Source organism: Phyllostomus discolor, chromosome 2, assembly GCF_004126475.2.
Source record: "Phyllostomus discolor isolate MPI-MPIP mPhyDis1 chromosome 2, mPhyDis1.pri.v3, whole genome shotgun sequence".
Classification (NCBI taxonomy): domain Eukaryota; kingdom Metazoa; phylum Chordata; class Mammalia; order Chiroptera; family Phyllostomidae; genus Phyllostomus; species Phyllostomus discolor.
Window position 1 is genome coordinate 80,105,316 of NC_040904.2, and position 18,073 is coordinate 80,123,388.

Sequence of the window (18,073 nt, forward strand, 5' to 3'; positions counted from 1 at the left end):
TGCCTGTGTAGAGGTTTTTGTTTTTATTTCATTTTACTTTATTTTTCATTTATCTTGCTTGGTGTTCTCTGAGCTTTCGGGATCTGTGGTTTGGTGTCTGACATTAATTTGGGAGAAATTTGCACTCATTATTGTTTCAAATATTCCTCCTGTTTCTTTCCATTGTGGTCTTCATTTCTGTGCATGTTATATCTTTTTGCAACTGTCCCACAGTCTTTGAATATTCTGTTCTTTTTCAGTCTTTTTCTCTTTGCTTTTCAGTTTCACAGTTTTCTACTGGTATATTCTCTAGCTCAGAGATTCTGCAGTCTTAGCCAGTCTACTAATAAACTTATTAAAATGTCAAAATTATTTTTCATTTCTGTTATCTGTTTTTTATCTGTTAATGCTTTTCATCTCTAGCTTTTCCTTTAAGTTTTTGGTTGGGACTTCTAGCTCTTTCTTTACATTGCCCATCTGTCTACTTTATTCATTAGAGTCTTTAGCATATTAATCATAGTTGTTTTAAATTTCTATTATAATAATTTTAGCACCCCTGCCATGTCTGGTTCTGATGATTTCTCTGCCTTTTCAAATTGTGGGTTTTTTTCCTTTAGTATTCCATGTAATTTTTTTCCTGAAAGCTGCACATGGTATACTAGGTAAAAGAAAATGCTGTAAATAGGCCTTTAGTAATGTGGAGATGTGTGAGGGGGACAAGAAGAATTCTACACACCTTTGATTAGGAAGATAGTCTTGTAGTGAGCCTGTGCTTCTGGACTGTGAACTTCTCTAGTATTTCTCAGGGTGTGTTTGTTTTTTCTCCAATTAGGTGGGGCAGAATGGGTAGAGGGGTTGGAGTTGAGTATTTTTCTTCCCCAGGTCAGCTACGTTCTGAAAATCCCTCAGCTGTTTGGGCTCTGGTTAACTAGTTTCACCAGAGAACAGTTACCAAGAGTGTACGATGGGATATTTCTAAATGGTTCCTTTTCTTCTGCCTGAAGCATGAGGGGATTTTTCGTCAATATTTTTTGTTAGAATCCAGTTGAACTCCTGGAGGTAAATCTCACATAATTGTGGGAGCTTTGCTGTGATGGGGTCCCCCTGGAGTTCTTAACTCTGAATTGTCCACACTGAGCCTCCAGTGGTTCATGCTTGTAAGACTGCTCTGGTGACTCCCTGTATTCACTTATCCTGTGTCCCACATTCTCTTACATACCCAAGAAGAGCTGTTCATTTTTCAGCCTGGTCAAATTTTCACTTGTTGTTAGGATGAGACCAGACTTCTAAGCTCCTTACAAAGGGAACAGGAAACTATTAAGTTATGGTTGATTTTAAAATAAGAGAGATTTTCATATTTTAGCTGTCAGAGATCAAGTTGAAAGAAATAGATTAAATAGTGTAATTTCCCTGACAAAAGTGAGAAGGATAAGCTGCAGAGTATAGGTTGAGGAATTATCTTTAGGTGAGAAGAAAGATAATGCTTGTTATGCAAAAGAAGAAAAAACAGGTGTTGATGTAGGCAGGTTTGTGGACTTAGAAATGGAAATTTGAAGTTGTTCTTGTCCAGTGGTTCCAGTTTTCTTGTGAAGAGATGATCTGCTGAGTGAAGCAACAGGGAGAGATTGGAGGAGAGGGCTGAAAGTTTGATATGATCATCAGGGAGAAGGGGAAAATAACCTGGCTGGAGGAATGAAACCCACCTGAGATCAGTGTTTGTGGATTTATAATGATGCCATTTACCCTGCTGTGTGATGTTTGCTCTTTGAAGTCAGGTGCTGGGAAAGCAGATTGTTGGGTTCAGCCAGGGTCAAGATATTGCCAGAAGGAAGTGATGAGGGGAAAAGTGGCTTAAGCATTTTGGGGTCTGGCAAGAATATAATTGCAATGATGAAAATTTAATGATGCACCATGGGAAAGTCTGCTAGTTTGAGAGAAAGTAAAGATGTCTGAGAAGGCAATTTTCAAATGATGTCCAAGAATGGCTATAGTGAAAGTAGTTTAATAAGCAAGGTGGAGAGGTTATGATTAGAGATTATGATTATGATTAGAGTCTGAGATTCTTGGATTAGTGATCTACAGATAGAACACATTTACTGATGCTGATTTATGTGAGAATGTCTTAGTTTGTAAACACTAAACATTCTGCCAAAAGAGAGTTTGGCCTTTGCATCATAATAGTGGCAATCATATCTGAATCTGGGTTCATGACTTGCCATACCACTAGTTGTTAATTAGGCTAAGTTATCTCCCTCTTGTGCTTTGTGTTAGCCCTAGCGTGCCTTCAACTAGGCTTGCTGTGGTTTGCGAGTATCCCTCTCATGCTGCCATTTCTCTTCTCTTCTCTATTCCTTAAATAGTGTTTAATGTTGCCAACCTCACCGAATCCTACAGTGCACCATCATTCCTAATATATTAGTGTGATTTATACCTAAGCATGGGAAAGATCATGACTTACTCACCTTCTCTTTGTTATTAACACCAGTAACTTCTAGTTCTAAGATTGACTCTATAATTCAAAACTGGAAATTCAAAAGTGATGGTGGGCAGCTGGGGTGAGGTATATTTATCTCATTGGGTAGAGCCTTTCAGTGCCTGGAAAAGGGACCCAGATGATTCCTTCTTTGCTTCCATATCACATTGAATAGTTGGTGCTAAGGCAATTTTTGCTGAGCCTTGCTGTTATGAAACCTGAATTTGAGTGGACTGATGAAAAGACACTGTGTTTGTTTTCTCCTGATGCTGTACTAAGTTACCACAAACCTAGCAATTTAAATCAACACAAACTGATTATCTTATAGCTCTGTAGGTGAGAAGTCTGGGTAGGCACAGCTGGTTTCTCTGCTTCAGGTCTTAGGAGACATAAAGGTGTTGTCTGGTGTGGGCTGTGGGTGAGGCCTGGGGGCTCTGGGGGAGAACACACTTTCAGGCTCACTCAGGGTTTTGGCAGAATTAAGTTCCGTGTAGTTTTAGGACTGAGGCACCTGTTTCCTTGTTGAATGTTGGCTAAGAGTTATTCTCAGCTTCTAGGGGTCCTCATATTCCTTGTGCTTTGGCCCCCTTCCTTCATCTTCAAAGTCAGCAACCATGAGTTGCATCCTTCATATGCTTTGAATCCCACTGACTTCTCCTTCTACCTCATATATCCTGATTTTAAGGAGTCAAGTGATTAGATTGGGATCACTTAGATAATCCATGAGAATCTCCTTATTTTACATCTGCAGAGTTCCTTTGCCATTTAATATATCTTAGTTCTTCAGTATGTGTCCTTTTGCCCTGGCTGTCTTTCAGTTTTTGTCTTTTGCTTTCAGCAGTTTGAAAATGATATGTCTACCTTTATTTTTATTTGTATTTATTCTATTTAATGGTTTTTCAGCTTCTTGGATTTTTAGGTTGCTGCCCATCATTAACTTAGAAAAATTTCAAATATTTCTTCTGTTCAGTTTTTTTCTCTTCTGCTGACTTTCTAATTTTATGTCTGTATGTTGAACTGGTTTACATTGTCCCTCTTAGATGCTGTAGTTTTTAAAAATGTCATTCCTTTTTGTCTATTCCATGTTTCCCATTTCTTACATTTCAATATGATTCATTCTTACACTTTTCTTTTCTCCTCTGAAATTATTATGTGATCATACATGCTGTCCACCTTTTCCACTAGAGCTGTTTGTAGCGTATTTCCCATAGTTACACGTTTTCTGTTGGATAGTTCTAACATCTGTGCCATATCACAGTCTGGCTCTGTATATTGCTTTGTTTTTTGACAGCATGTTTTTTTCTTCTTTGTACATCTCAGAAATATTTTTTCATTTTAAACCTAGCATCTTTGTAGGACAAAAGAGATGGGAAAATAGTTTTTATGCCCAAGAATTAGCATACATTTTCTTTTGTTAAGCCTTTAGGTTGAGGCAATTAAGTCATGAGTTGAACTGAATTTCTTGTTTTCCATAGTTACTCCAGGGCACTACAGGCTTCAGATTCCTGTAGCATTACCTTGTCAAGTCAGAGCTGATTTATTGGAGGCTATTCCTTGATGTCTTCCCTTTGAGCCTGTACCTCAGAGGCTTTGCTCCATGCTCTTGATAATCCCTTAGCATTAAACTGCTTTTACTTATTTTTCAGTGCTTATTAGCCTGTTGCTAGGGGGCTTGGGAGGGTGTCCTCTGTTGTTCTTATCCAGACTCAGTCTTAGGAAGGCACCTTTCCATGGGTGTTAGGAGTGGAGTGTTTTCAGTGATCCTGTCTCCCCAAAGGTCTGGGCCTAGAAGGTATTCCAGCCCTTTCTCCAGGGATAAAATGTGTTTTTCTGTTCCCTTCTTCCAACTCCAGGTGGCTCTTCACCTGTGCTCTAGGGTATCAAGTGTATCGTTCCCCATGGGGCAAGGTTTGTGTTCCACAGAAAAATAGCAGAGAAGGATCTGGGCAATGCTTTATGACTTACCACAGTGGGTGCTGTTTATCAGGCTTGAACCACAAAGGAGGCTTTCTCATGACTCTCATGCTGCTTTCAATATTTCCAGTAAGTGACAATGAGTTTCATGGAGAAAAACAAGCAAGGGGGTGCAAATTCTTCTTGTGTCTGAAGTTCCCAGGAATTCTGTATTATCATTGTATCCCACACTAGGCCTTAAGGAATTTATTAAAATTTTCAACCAAGTTCTTCTTATTAGCTCTGTGACATCCACTGGCATCTTTCCTTGAATAAGTTTGTCTTTTCTTAGATTTCAAGTTTCCCTGAAATCTCAGCTCTTTGATTTATGAAATCCTGAAAATTTAAAGGTTGTTTGGATGCTCTTTCTTGATTATTATAGAGTGGGAATGATGTTTTTTCCACCTTTCTACATCCTAAGTGGAAATCTGAAGTTTGATGTTTTACTGAAGTTTTGGAACAGTTTTATGCTATATACCTTTTTAAAAACTACAGGTATGCATCCTCTTTTGATTAGTTTTCCCAATATATACTCTATTGTACTCAATAGAGTATATTTTTCAGATGGCAAAATTGTCCTGTATAAAAACCCTGTTGTAGAGTGGATCCTCGAAGTACATTTGCTCTACTGGAGTGAGGCTGCCAAGAAAATGCTTCTTCCAACCGCTGCTTTGCCTCTCTCTCTTTTAATCATACAAACTCTCCTTGGTTCTGTTTGATTTCATAGTTAATTTATTGTTTGTAGCACCAGGCACATGTTTCTCAATTTGGACAATTTTTATGAGATATTTCACAAATATAATATGCAGATATGCTGAGTCCCAGTGCAATATTCTTGCACATGAGCTGAACTAGGAGCAGTGGAACCCAGATCACAGTTGGTTTGATTCCCCCTTGACAAGTAACTTCACATCTCTTGGTTTCTGTATTCTCATGTATCTGGTTTCCCTTATTTCTCACTAGCTGCTCTTCAGTGTCCTTTGCTGATTCATTCTTGTCTCACCAATCTCTAAAATTGGAGTGTCCCAAGACAGTCCTTGGATCTCTTGGCTTCTCTTCCCTCTCACTCCCTGGTGATCTCATCTAGTCTAATGACTTTAACTACCATCTAAACACTAACAGTTGAAATTTTCTATCGCTCAGTCTTGACCACACCCTTTGACTTCAGATCTCTTTATTCAAGTTCCTTCTCAGTATCTCTGCATGATCTTCTAATGTGTTTTAAGAGCAGAATCAGATACCAAGAAACAGCAGTAGTATCTGCCCCAGTAGCTGACATAGTGACTTATTATTTGTCTATCTCTTCTCACTAGAATGTAAACTCAAAGAAAGCATAGCTTTTGTTTGTTTTCTTCACAGTCACATTGTCAGCTTATAGAAGAGAACTTGGCATATTCTAAATGCTTAATTAATGTCTATTGAATGAATGAATGAATGAATGAATGAATAACTGAGCTTCTATAATAACTTGAAAAAATTCCACCATCCCTACAGGATTGTCAATAGGTGCAAAACATTCCTCCATATATAAAGTATTGTCAATACTATTACCTAATACTGTTGTTATGGTTGTTGTATAATTCTAATTAGAAGATATCTGTGAAATGGAAACATTTCTTAAATTATCAAAATAATGGAGGATTTGAGTAGATATTTGTTTAATTTAAAATTTTGTGAAGAACAGAAATACATAGATCAACTATCTAATATGTTTCCCAGTAAGTTGCTAACTGTAATGGAATAATATCCCAGTATTATTTACAGAGGGTAGGGGAAAGGTCATACAGTGAACATGTTGTAAAGGGAAACTAAATCATCACAGTCATTAATGACAAAATTTATCTTCATTTTTAAAAAAGTGTATTCGTCTTCAAGGAAGGGGAGCTGCTAGGGCTGGTCCTGGGCCCTGCCCCACTCAGAAGATGCTGTGGTGACACTCGTCTGACATGCAGTGAGTGTGGTGCTGAACTTGTGTCAGGAAGAAAGACCTGTTTCTTTCTTGGGCAGAAGGTGTTGTTTTCCTGGACAGATAGCAAGCACTTTGATCCAGAAACATGTAGTAGGGATTGTCAACATCCAAGCCACCATTTTTCTCTATCTGATGACACCTGTGTTGATCACTCTCTGTGGTTATAAAGAGATTTTGCCAAGTTTAAGAGGAAGACATGTCCTGGTTTCCTGCCTAGTCCCTTGCTAGCCAAGTTGTATGATTCTGTAAAAATAAAACCAAAGCTAAAGAACGAATGACAAACACATTTCACTTTTGTCCCAGGATTGGAAACATGCCATTTCTGAAAAAAATAAAAGCTGCCTGTAGGCATTTCCATGTATGCTTTTGTGTCTTGTGGATTTATATGCTAATTTTCTGGCACTCTAATTGGGGTGGAGAATTATGGATGAAAAGGGTTCACCATCTCTTGAGTACTAATGCAGGTCAAGTTGTGCTAAGGTTATCTAGTGCAGATTATCTACTAAAACTCTACATATAAAGGCCCATGGAACTGTTTGCACCCTGTTTTGTCTCATACCACATATTTTTGGAGGAGTGGCTAACACATATTGTAAAATACCTGTAATTGCTCATCATAGTCAGTTTATTACCATTTCATTTATTTCGTTGCATAATTCATATTTAAATTATAACAGTGAAGGACAGAGGAAAGGAATAAGAAATAAAGAGAGGCTCCCAGGGAATGAACATTCTAAAAATAAGTGTAATAAGGGAAGCTAAGGAGAGCATGTAAATGAAAAAAATTCTTTAATTGATTATAAGTGATTCCATGACTAATGGTTAGCCAGTGAAATTCTATTCAAATGGTAATTCCAAGATTTCATGATTCTCAGCACTCTTCAGCCTTTTTATAATTTTGCCAAAAAATCAGAGTTGTTGCTTTTTGGCCTGAAGTTAATGCTTCCTGTTTGTATTGCTGATTCCAAGTTTAGGTTTATTATGCCCCATTAGAAAATAACAGTAAGTCTTTCAAATACCACTGAATTATTACTAAAAAACAAACATCTTGTGTATATCCCTAAATGCCACATTTGAGAGGAAAATATTCTGATGAAAACCAGAAATGCCGTTCCTAGGATTGCTCTATCTAGGGCTTTGTTACACAAACTAGCGTTTAGGAGGGCTTAAGATTCTCAGTTCATCCTAAAAGCTAATCCTGCAGTCTGGCTTTGGTGTATTTGCCTAGTGTCATTAAGAGAGAGAGAGCTGACAAAACTACTTTCGAGTCCCTTGTAACTGTGAGATTCCAAGTAGCTATGAACATGATCCTTTCATTTCAACCAAAGTAGCCCATGTCTTTTTGTAACTAGGTGCAGGGTGTGTAGTCCAATAGAACTTTCTTCTGCTACCATTTTCCACCTGAAATGCTCTCAAAGTTCTGCTTTTTGACTTTTACTTTTAAAGCTCAGCTGAAGTTCCAGCTTCCTATGAATCTTTCCCTGAAGAGTTACTCTAATACCTCTAAATTCAATAAATGACAAACATTACTTTGTATAACAATAGTCTTTCCAAGTGTGTGGTAATTTTTTCAAAGGCAAAAATAGTATTACTTCCTCTGAGATGTGTTCCTAAGTTTCACCCTCCTTGCCTCAGAAAAGTCGTTTTCTTCCACTGCAAATGTACTGTCTGGATATAGCCCTTATCATGTATTTGAGTTAAAATTTAACCATCAGTATCCCTCATTCCAGAGGGACAAGGGTTGGAAGTATTTTACTCATTTTCACATATGTATTATTTCACCTGAACTGCAACATTATTTTGTAAATTGTTTATTTTCATTCCCTTTATGAGAATAGCCTTAATTGACCATTATGCAGTAAGCATTCAGGAGTCACCTACAGTTTTGGTAATAGAGGTGGAAGGGGGAAGAGGTAACATGACAAAGCAGGATTATATAATTATTAACCTGAAAATGTTAAAAATGGTGTTTGGAGAGGTGACGAGTTTGATTATTATGATAAAAAACGGGTACATACAAGAATCAACCAATTGAAATAATAGATTTCTGGTTAAGATGGCAGCATATGTAAATGCAGCTCACCTCCTTGTATAACCACAACAAAATTACAACTAATTTATAGAACAAGTATCACTGAGAACCATCAGAAATTTAGTTTAATGGAAGTCTGACAACTATGAAATTAAAGAAACCACACTCATCCAGACTGGTAAGAGGGGCAGAACATGGAATAGGTTGGTCACACATCTACGTGTGGTGGCTAAAAATTCAGGAGATGTATCTCAGGAGTGAGGAGTCTCAGCCCCACACTCACTCCCAGCCCAGGATTCCAGTGCTAGGAAGATAAGTCCCCATAACTTCTGGTTGCAAAAACCAAGAGGTATTGAATCAGTGGAAGAAATTTCTAGAGTTCCAAGCACTTCCTCTTGAAGAACCCAGACTTACTCAGACTTCTCCCTCTGAGCTCCAGCACCAGAGGAGCAGCTTGAAATGAACTAGTGACAAGGAGGGAGGAACTGAAATGTATGGCATCAAGGCGAGAGCTGGGGGACAGCTTTTTCCAAGAGAGAAAGGCAGGTAGAGACCATTGTCTTTTTTCTGAACACCTCCCACACAGAGCCACAGAGTGGCAGGCTGATGCCTTTTCTGAGACTCCATCAACCTAGCTAACACTATTTGGCCCACCCTGGAGATCCCCTGAGCCTCTATGCAACCCAACTTATAGCTGTTAACAGTGGCTTTTTCATATGAATGGCTGGTCTTGGCTCAAGCTTCACAACTTTGTAAATCCTTTCAAACAAGCAACAGCTGCCCACTGTGAGCCACCAGCCCTATACCACTTGTTAAGTGGCCCCAGACCCAGCACTAATGGCAGCCAGTCTAGGTTCACAACTTGGCTTCACCTAGAATTTCCAAGCTCAACACAAGTAGCACCCATCTCAGGTTGCTCTATAGCTCAGGCAGGGTTGCCCAGGACAAAATGCAGGTTGGGGCTGACCTTGGCCTGTACCACCTAGGAAACCACAGGGCCTGCACACCCAGTGGACAGCTACAGACCACTTCAGAGCACCACTGCCCTGCCCCTGCACAGCTGATTCTCCATAGAAGGCAGAGGTTGATGGTCTATGGTCATAGTCAATTCTTGTAGCCGACTGTCCTGCCAACAGCAAACAATGCTTAACTATGAGAAAAGAGTGTCCTCGGCACATATGAAGTGCACATCTCAAGGACCAAGCTTGGGTGATAGGAGAGGCTGTGCCACAGGACCCTATAGGACACCTACTACATTAGGCTATGGTATCAAGACAGGGATTCATAGCAGTTCTACTGAATACATAGAAATAAACACAGGGAGGCTGCCAAAATGAGGAGATAAGGAAACATAGCCCAAATGAAAGATCAGAACTCCAGAAAAAGAACTAAGCAAAATGGAGATAAGAAATCTATCAGATGCAGAGTTCAAAGCACTGGTTATAATGATGTTCAAGGAACTTAGTGAGGACCTCAGCAGAATGAAAAAGATCCAGACAGAAATGAACAATTTATAGGGAAACAACAGTAGAGTGAATAAGCTGAGAATCAAATCAACAATTTGGAACATAAGGAAGCAAAAAAACATTCAGTCAGAACAAGAAGAAGTGACCCATGGACAAAGACAATGGTGAGGGGAAGGATTAAATGTGGGAGGTGGGGGGCGGTTAGTGCAGGGGAGAGTAATGAAGGAAAACTGTGGACAACTATAATTGAACAACAATAAAAAATTTTTAAGAAAGAACAACAAGAAGAAAAAAGAATCCACAAAACTGAAATCATACCCATCAACAACTGAATCTAAAAAATGAACTAAGCAAAGAGGAAAAGAGACAGAATCATAGATACATAGAGTGTTTTAATGGTTGTTGGATGGGAGTGGGGTGTAGGGGAATCAGTGAAGAGGTGAGGGGATTAAGAAGTACAAATAGGTAGTTACAGTATAGCCATGGGGACATAAAGTACAGTATAGGATATGGAGTAACCAAAGAACTTGTATGTATGACCCATGAACATGAACAATGTGAGATGTTTGCCTGAGAAGGTAGGGGGTGCTGGTCAAAAGAGGGTAAAGGGGAAAATTTGGGACAACTGGTAATAGCATAATCAATAAAATATAATTTTAAAAATGAGTAAGATTGATGGTCTTTTCAGGCTAAGTTATGGGTATTATCAGGGCCACAAGACCCATGGCTCTATCCCCCAGAAGGAAATGAGGCCATCCTGCATGGGGTTTGGGAGAACTATATTTGAAGAATGAAGAAAAAGTCACAGATGATATCAAGAGGATGCAGGATGAGATTTCCAAAGTTAAATATGAAAAGCCAGAGAGAGAAGAAGAAAAGAGCAAATAAGTAGTTCAAGGGAACTAAGTGGGATTTTACAAAAGTAAAAGTGTGGTAAGCAGTAAGAAACATAGGAGCAGAGTGAGTATGATGGATCAGCCACAGAAGGTCAACAGAGCTCATAGCCCTGGGTGCCTAGGGAAAACAAGGACCTCACCCCCAGGATAACCTTTCCTGCCCTAACATATTTCAGGTCATGTGGCTCAGACCCACTTCTGACCTTTCCTATCATTGGTCTTGAAGTTTGGAAGCCTCCTGGTGACCTTTCTTCCCCTGGCATATTGCTAACTATGCAGGTTAGACCCTCTTAGAGGGGGAACAAAGAAGAGGGCCAGAGAATATCCCTTAACATTAGCCCCCAATACAATGAGGTTCTGACCCAATCAAATACACCTAGGCCTCAGTAGAAACCATGATCCTGAAAAGACATACTTGGAAAGCTAGTAAATTTTCTATTGGGACCCTCCCCCTGAGACCTCCAGATAAATACACTCAAGAGGGAGGACCCAGTGCAGCTCTCGGTAGGGAGCACTCTGATGCCTTTCCCTACCCACTTTCCCCCAGGCAAGTTTCTCTCTCTCTCTCTCTCTCTCTGTCGCTCTCTCTCCCCCTGACCCTTGTAACTTGTTTCCTGAGCCCATTTCTTCTATGACTCACTTCTTCTACCTCAGGGACTTTCTTTTTTTTTTTTATAATATACTTTTTAAAAAGATTTTATTTATTTTTCAAGAGGAAAGGGAGGGAGAAAGAGAGAGAGAGAGAGAGAAAAAAACATCAATGTGCGGTTGCTGGGGGCCATGGCCTGCAACCCAGGCATGTGCGATCCCAGACTTGGGAATCGAACCTGTGATGCTTTGGTTCACAGCCCGCGCTCAATCTATCAGGGACTTTCTAAATAAAATTTCTCTTATAGTTTGAGTCTTAGCTCTGAATTCAAGTACTAAGGCTGCTGAACCAAGCAAGATCTGTACTGACCCTACTGTTCTAATACTTGGTGTCATTCTCACTACCAACAAAAGGACACATAGTATGCAAAGTTATCTAGACTGCCAACAAGTCAAGGTTGAGATGATTTTGTCTTCAGAGCTCCAGTGTCTGATAGAACTCCTGTACATGGGCTGCTCTCTAAAATCATTTTTAAAGATAAATTGAACTGGAAGAGTGGAACTTCCTACCAAAACTTAAGGGATTTGCTTATAGACTAGAGATAATTATGCCTCTTCTCCTCAGAAACCAGAATACCAATAGGAAGAGCTAAGATTTTATTCAATAATACACAAAAGGGGTGAATTAGAAATATTAAGCAGTGATTTTATTGAAAAGGGCTAGGAAAGGATAAAAAATAGAAATTACTGGGAAACTGATTCATTTACAACCAATTTCACATAATTTAGATAATATCAAACCATAATCTATATGTAGTTTGTTTTTAAGGGAATATTCAGTTATAACACAATTATTGGGCTCTGAAATGAGCTTCACTGATGTGGGCAAGGTTAAGTAGAAATAAGAAAAAGAGAAAAAGTCACTTTTTCCTTAAATTTAGTATTTGGATTTTTCCATTTGATGCCAGTGTTATGATCAGGCATGAACGATGACTCCTCAGGGATGACTTGGGTGCCTAGACTTGGGCAGAAGAAGGGAAATAAGAAAGGAAGAGAAGCAAATTGGTTTTTGAGAAAGACTGTGATGGTTGGGTTTTGGTCTCATCAGTGGCAGTGTCAATGGTTCAAGAAGCCTGGAGGACTAAATCTGAATGAGTATTCAGAAATAGAGGTGCAGGTTTCAGAGTAAGTCAAGTTAGTTAGTGGTTAGTAGCTAAGTTATTATTGAAGACTTGAATGTAAAAAAATTCTCCAGAAGCAAAAGACTGAACCTTAATGAACTACCAAGTTATGAGGGCCAGAAGAGGAAGAAAAAGTAAGGGGGAAATATAGAGAAGTGTTCTTAAAACATGAGATCTAGGATACCACTGTGTCAGAGAGTAAAACCAAGCTGGGTATGGGCAGGTGGTACACTCAGGTCCATGTGTGAAAGCACATGCATTAAGGTGGTCAAAGGTGTTAAATGCTATAGTGACATCATGGAGATGGAAACCTAAACTAATGTCTAACATATAGAATTCTCCAATTTGTACTACAGTTGTCTCATATTTCTAGAATCACCAAAACCATTGCAATTGGTCTAATGCTAGTATGAGAAAACATTCATTTTTTTTTTCCTGATCTCCCATGAACAGTTGTTATGGTAGGTAAATTTAAGAATTAGTCATTGCTCATTGCACAGGACTGAGGTGCAGCTCTTCATCCTCACTGGATGGAATTTAGTATGCTGGACTTAGCATCATGGCTTTGGTCACAGGGTCTCAACTCCACAAAACTAGACGTCATGTTTCTGTGAATGATTATTGTGATGCCTTGAATAGGGTGCCTTGAATAGGGTGGACACCACAGAAATTAAGTATATTATTTACTATTTGATGTTTGGACTCTTCACTTAGATGAATGATTTCTGTATGGGAACAATATGAAATGGCATCAGATGTTTATGATCTGATCATTAATTTTCAGTAAGAGAGTGGATGAAAAGACTGTTTTGAACAGCAGGAGATATTAATATGATGTCTTGTAGAATGGGTTATCACAGACACCAACACCCAAACATTCACCTTTACTTTTCCTCAGTCTGAAATCCCTTCCTGCTGCTCTGACCAAGTCCTTTTTGACATTCAAGACCCAGCTCAGATGCCACTTCTATGACACTATTCTTGACCTATCCATTACTAATTAGTTATGTTCCTCTGAATTACTTTAGCTGCAGCTTACTCTTCTAAGAGTTTATTGAATGCATTGAGTAATAACTCTCACAAATCTGTATAATTTCCAATATAATAACATTTTCTTTCAGGAGATTCATTTGTTTATCTTAGCATTAATTCCTATCAGGCACAATATTCCCCATTAAGAAAAATGTTTTATGGCCCTGGCTAGTGTGGTTCAGTGGACTGAGTGCTGGCCTGTGAATCAAAGGGTTGCTGGCTCAATTTCCAGTCAGGACACATGCCTGGGTTGCAGGCCAGGTCCCCACGAGGGGGTGTGAGAGAGGCAACCACACATTAATGTTTCTCTCCTTCTTTCTCCCTTCCTTCCCCCTCTCCAAAAATAAATAAATAAAATCTTTAAAAAAGAAAAATGTTTTATGTATTTGTTCATTCATTTGTAAAGTGTTTATTGAATATTCCCTTTGTGCCAAGGTCTGTGTTCTTGTATAGCTTATGATAACTTAGGCACTACATCCATATTTATAGAATGAATATTTAGTTAAAATGAAAGGATTTTTAAAAACTCAAAGTATACCCAAATTGAAAAGAACCCATGAATAAGATCACATTAATAACAACTATTGCTGAGTTATACAACTTAGAAACTACTTTTCATAAACTCTTTCACTTAATCCTACCAGCAAGTCTGAGAAAATAGCCATGTATGATTAATTCTATTTTATAGGGAAGATTGTGACATTCAGATATTGAATTATTTATTATATAACTTGGAATTGAACACAGGGTTTCTGGTTCCAAGCCTGTGTCTTTCCACTGTGTGGTCCTCCCTTCCTAAAGCACCTCTTCTTAGAAGACCAAGCTAAGAATCTCAAGACATGGAAACATGAGCACCCCCATAGCCAAAATCTCACAATCTCACAAACAGTACAATGAGTTTCTACAATTGCCATATGGATTCAATATGACAGCTCTCAAATGTGATGAAAAATTAGGCTTAAACTAAAAGTGAGGATACAGAGGTATATTTATATTAAAGAAAGTGCAGGTTATGAGATAGTACTTAGAATATAACCCTATTTTTGTAAGCCGTCATATAGGTCATAATCAAAAAAGATCTGAAAGGATGTATAAAAGATCTTTACAGAAGATCTCTGCATATTAGATAACAGGTAATTTTAAAAACAAATTTTACCCTTGCAACTCTTAAATTTTGTTATTAAAATAAATGTGTATTATTTGTGTAATTATAAGTTAAAAAGTCAATGCATGGATTGTTACTGGGATGGGTAGAAAGGGAGATGATAATGTGCTAGTAAGAGGAAGGGGAAATGTGTGACCAGCCGGGCTAAATGGAGCACGAAAAGAGTAATCTGTGGGAGACAGAATTACAGTGAGATATAAACAGCATGATTCTCGGCTGTCCTTGTTAATAGAGTCAATTAGAGTCAATTGCTTTATTTTCTTTTAGCTTTTGGCTAAAGAATGGAATTAATAACAATTAATTTTTTTAAAAGAGGAGTAAGCCTTTATTTGCTTGTTTCACAAATAAAGCTGGCTGACTTACAATAACAAATGATTTTAATAGCACATGATGTTTGCAGGAGGACCTGTGTTGTTTGAATTTCATTGCAAAATATCTTTGGTTCTTGTTTATTTTCTTTTTAAAGCAGTTTTTTTCCCTACTCAAATCAAATCTTGGTTCTGAGCATTTCACTTGAGCTGCTTATTACCAAGGGCACATGAGGCAAGATTCCTACCATTTGGATATACTTCATAACTGTAGGAGATTTAAATTTTGTATTATTCATTTCTCAGATGTGTGTGTGGAGCTTAGCAGAAAAAATAATTTAGGTTTGCTTTTACACAATGATAGATATTTTAATGTGGTCTACAGGGTCCCCTTTAGTCTTCTGAGGCTTCATTGTGCACCTGGTGCCCCACTGTAGCCCTGCCACACCAACCTTTTTTAGGGTCTCTAAGCACAACAATTACTCCTTCCCTCAGCGCTGTTGCTCATGCTACTCCAGCCATCTGGGAATGCTGTTCCCGCCCTATATCTTCACCAGATATGTGCATTGACACTTTGGCTGACTAATTCTTACCCATCCTTAATATTTGTCACTTAATCAGGTCACAGCTGTTGTGGTGCTGTGGAAGATCTAGGCACCTCAGCAGTGGAACCTTGGATTTTTACTCTAGTATTCCCTCGTGTCTACTTCCTGCTGCCAACAAGCTGGCTTGTCCTATATACTTTATCTTTTTTCTCAGTTTTATAATAGTTTCTGTCACCTTACAGTTTACTATCTCAACTTTAACTTACTTTGGTCCCTTGTTACCTCTTCTGCCCTCTCTTCCTCAGCTTCTTTTACAACTTAAATCGATTTCCCTTCACACTGGGAAAAGGTGTGACCAGTGGAAATAGAGATACGCACATTTTCGGTGTCTGAGGCACAATTTCCCATGAATAGTACTTGGAATACTCAAAAGACAATCTTGTTCCTTCATTTTCTAGTATAAAACTTGGAATGGAGTGGAGGCAATTCATCACATTTCCTAAGTTCTAAATATAAGAAAAAGGAAAAAAAAACTTTGTCACATAAAAAAGTTATGAGGAATACATCCTCCTGCAATTTTAAGTCAAGAAGATATTTTGCCCCAAATAGTTTTTTAGTTAGATTTTGCTAACATTTTATAAATGTTCTAAAATTTCTTTTAAGGATCTAGTCTTAAGCTTGAATCACATCTACCATACAGATTGGGAAATTTTCTTAATGTCAGACCAGTAAGCAATGTGACAGTCACATTCTTCCCATATCCCTATGAAAATATTTGTTCTCTCTTTTCACATTTGAGGTACAATTTGGGATTTCTGTGAATAACAAATATTATCTGGAAATTATTAGGATAGTGTTTCTAGAAACAAATTTATTTCCTGATTTATTTTCCTGCATTTGTATAGAAAGATGAGGTGTTGGAGATATTCTTAAATGTGAGATTGAGGATGTATTGGGACTCTGATTCATTGTACAGAGGAGGAAAATGAGCCTTAGAGAGGACAGGCGACCTAGGCCAAATCCAGTGAAAGGCAAAGTTGATGCCAGAACCCCCTGTATTTCTTCCACAACATATTAAGATGTGATGCCCCACTACGGGATTGCTAGCAAGTGGCCCTTCCTAGAGCTTCCTGTCTCATGGTCCACTCTGCCTTAGTACCCAAGTCCACGTGATCACATTCTCAGGGTGGGTTAGTAATTTTCCTCCAGTGCTTCTTGATGCTGTGAAAGCTCAGATTAAGTGGCTGTGTACCATCAACACTGAATATTTATTAACTAAAATTACAAACAACTTGTGAACATTCCAAATGTCCAAACACCAATGGTGGATAAAACCATTGTTTCAGCTCCATGTCATGTTTTTATTTGTGAGACTTTGCAAAAGAAGTAAATAAATAAAAGCCAGATTTATTTAAGTTTTGTAACTGGTTGACAGTTTTTTACAAGATGGTAAAGTTTTATTTTTATCAAGAGTATGTCCAGCCCTGGCTGGCATAGCTCAGTGGGTTGAGCATGGGCTGCGAACCAAAGCATCGCAGGTTCAATTCCCAGTCAGAACACATACCTGGGTTGCAGGCCACGGCCCCCAGAAACCGCACATTGATGTTTCTCTCTCGCTCTCTTTCTCCTTCCTTCCCTCTCTAAAAATATAAATAAATAAAAAATCTAAAACAAAATTTTTTTAAAAAGAGGATTTCCGAATTTCTCCCTGGAGCAATGTTTTCACAATAGGAAGAGTTAATCTTGTATGTGTTGGATTTCTTCTAGTACTGGTGGAAATTGTGCATTTTCTGCTTTGTCCTATAAAGAAACACTTTGATTCAATTTGACTTTTACTTGGTCAGTGGAATTTACTGTGTACTCAGACTGAAGTTATTGAGAGAAGAAAAGAAAAAGGAGTATTGGTCCATTTGGGAAATTAACCAAATAGAGTGATATTAATCAGAATGACAGTTTTTTTGGTTTCTGTTACCTGATTGTTTTGAGATTGTCAGGATGAGTAATTTTTTTATGACACATGTTTAAACTTAGCCATTTTCTTTTTAGTGAAAATGACTCTTAGATAAGAAAGTCAGTCTCACACTTTGCCATCATATAGATTCACTTGTGCCTGGTGTTCCATTAGCCAGGGAGGGAGAGGGAAAGATATCAGATACTTTGAGTATCAGTGACTCATACTTCCAGTAAAGATAAAACCATTATATAGTTTTGTCTGTATTTACTATTAAACATTTATTTATCTTATAATTCAACATTTATTGTAAATAGAAGAGTTTATAGTTTTGTTTGCCTGGTAACTAGCACGATGTAAGTAAGTATCTGGAATATACATATAAATTCTCCCCTGTACTCAGAGAAAATTTTATTAAAATATAATCAGCATTTAAAAATTAGTAAATAATAATTATCCAAATACTATGCAGTAAAAATAACAACAAAAACTACTTATTCATACAATGAAATTGATACATCTCCAAAACATTATG

General features: G+C 38.1%; 1 protein-coding gene across 2 annotated transcripts in view; it reads left to right on the forward strand.

Moving 5' to 3' along the window:
- LOC114490991 (ABI family member 3 binding protein) overlaps window positions 1-18,073 on the forward strand; it is a 247,096-nt gene that overhangs the window by 35,184 nt on the left and 193,839 nt on the right. The window lies entirely within an intron of this gene.